General features: G+C 43.2%; 1 non-coding gene across 1 annotated transcript; it reads right to left on the bottom strand.

The window, feature by feature from the left end:
- Positions 1 to 1,689: 1,689 nt before the first annotated feature.
- On the bottom strand, positions 1,690 to 1,761 carry trnah-gug (transfer RNA histidin (anticodon GUG)). Its single transcript has one exon. It is a non-coding gene; the product is annotated as a tRNA-His (tRNA).
- Positions 1,762 to 2,786: the final 1,025 nt, after the last annotated feature.

Genomic DNA, 2,786 nt, shown 5'->3' with positions numbered 1-2,786 from the left:
CCTAGGGCTCAGGTCCTCCGAGAGAGAGAGAGAAAGAAAGAGAGAAAGAGAGAATTAGAGAGAGCATACTTAAATTCACACAGGACACTGGATAAGACAGGAGAAGTACTCCAGATATAACAAACTGACCCTAGCTCCCCGACACATAAACTACTGCAGCATAAATACCTTCAATGCTGCATAAATGTTTTGGTACCCTTCCCCAGATCTGTGTCTCGACACAATCCTGTCTCGGAGCTCTACGGACAATTCCTTTGACCTCATGGCTTGGTTTTTGCTCTGACATGCACTGTCAACTGTGTGACCTTTATATAGACAGGTGTGTGCCTTTCCTAATCCTTTCCAATCTATTGAATTTAGGTGGAACAAATAATGTATGTAAATAATAATGTAAATAAGGTATTTCTGTTTTTATTTTTAACCCTAAATTTGCACAATTCTCAAATTCTGGATTTGATTTGATTTGTGCCATAAACAAGAAACACGTATTTTCTAATACACAGTAAGTTATATTACCTTACTACGATGTCTTGGTCTTCCTGGTCATTTTAACTGGTCATGGCATTGTTGAAATGAATATAAAATTGCTGCTTGTTTAGCTACTTCGAATCTCCACTCTCCATGCCAATGTCACAGTATAGCTTCTTTCCCTCTCCTCGCCCCTACCTGGGCTCGAACCAGGGACCCTCTGCACACATCAACAACTGCCTCCAACGAAGCATCGTTACCTATCGCTCCACAAAAGCCGAGGCTCTTGTAAAGCAAGGGAAACAACTACTTCAAGGTCTCAGAGCGAGGGACGTCACCGATTGAAACGCTATTAGCGCACACCCCGCTAACTAGCTAGCCATATCACACTGGTTACACCAACACACCATCTTACTGGGGGTCTCCACTAACCATGCTAGATCAACACAACACACCATCTTACTATGGGTCGCCATTTGCCATGCTACTCCAACACAACACACGAGACAACAGAGGCTGTTTTGCTGTAGCTAGTCACTGCTCACCAAACTGACTCAGGTCATGTACAGCAGAGGTGCATACATGTATTGTACCACACTGCTCAACACAGGATTTGTCACACGTTTACATACTCATCTCATATGTATATACTGTACTCAATATCATCTACTGTATCTTGCCTATGCCGCTCTGTACCATCACTCATTCATATATCCTTATGTACATATTCTTTATCCCCTTACACTGTGTATAAGACAGTAGTTTTGGAATTGTTAGTTAGATTACTTGTTGGTTATTACTGCATTGTCGGAACTAGAAGCACAAGCATTTCGCTACACTCGCATTAACATCTGCTAACCATGTGTATGTGACAAATAAAATTAGATTTGATTTGATTTGTTGTAGACTTAGATCACATTCTACAGCTGAGGTGCATACATGTATTGTACCACGCTGCTGGAGGTTGAGACAGGAGGAGTCAGGAGACACTGTGGCCCCATCCGATGACTCCCCCGGACAGGGCCAAACAGGAAGGATATATGACACAGATCACATTCTACAGCTGAGGTCTATAAATGTGGCACACTGTTTTGAGATGATGTTAGTGGGTGCTGCCTTGTCATGCTTAACAAGATGTGACATTTACAATTATTTCTGAAATATCATTAGCTACTCTATTCATTCAAAACAACCCATATGCCGTGACATTGTGTATGGCAATGCCGTGACCCGGATTCGAACCGGGGTTGCTGCGGCCACAACGCAGAGTACTAACCACTATACGATCACGGCGAGCTACCAGGGACCCCAGGAGCAAAGGGAGAGCAGGGGATTTCCATTCATGGTCACGTCTGTTATGGGTGTAAGATGGCACAGTGATGCCATCTGTTGGTAAATGTTCATTACTGCAACTCTTGTGTTTTACCGGTGTGCTTGAGATACCCGGATGTGTTGTCATGTACTGAACAAGACTGGTTACTCGCATCAATGCCTCTGTCTCGTCATTTAACATTCAAACAACGTGCACTAGTAGCAATATGCAAAAGAAGTATCCGATGACAGCAGGAGCAGTGTTGCCAACTTAGCGACTTTGATGCTATATTTAGCGAGTATTTCAGACCCCACTAGCAACACATTTTCAAAGAAGCGATTAGCGACAAATCTAGCGACTTTTTTCTGGTGTTATTGGAGACTTTTGGAGACTGACGTGAAAGTATCGTTCTTACTCTTCTCAACGAGCCAGCGGGTGCTGCCGTGGGCCCCATCCCCGTCCCAAAGCCCCCACAGGCGGCCCAGTCCTCAGGCAGCAGTCCCTCCCAGCTGCAGCCAGAACAGGAGATGTTCACCCCTCCACGTCCAGACTGCAAATGAATCGCGCATGCGGGAAGCAACAGCTGGCTGATCCCATCCTGGCTTACATAAAAATAAAAATAAACTATTAACCTGAATTGGGTCCAGACTAGCCTTTTCACATCTCTTGTCAAGTTAGTTAACTAGCTAGCTATGCTAACAGTCATGCAAAACCATTTGTGCCATAAACAAGAAACACAAACCTATAAATTACACACAACACACATCTATAGATTACACACAACAAACATCTATAGATTACACACACACACATCTATAGATTACACACACACACATCTATAGATTACACACACACACCTATAGATTACACACATGCACCAATAGATTACACACAGACAACTATAGATTACACACACACCTGTAGATTACACACACACACCTATAGATTACACACAGACAACTATAGATTACACACACACCTATAGATTACACACACACACCTATAG

Source organism: Oncorhynchus kisutch, linkage group LG9, assembly GCF_002021735.2.
Source record: "Oncorhynchus kisutch isolate 150728-3 linkage group LG9, Okis_V2, whole genome shotgun sequence".
NCBI lineage: Eukaryota > Metazoa > Chordata > Actinopteri > Salmoniformes > Salmonidae > Oncorhynchus > Oncorhynchus kisutch.
The sequence above is the reverse complement of the archived record's forward strand: the minus strand, read 5'-3'. Positions and strand labels throughout refer to the sequence as shown.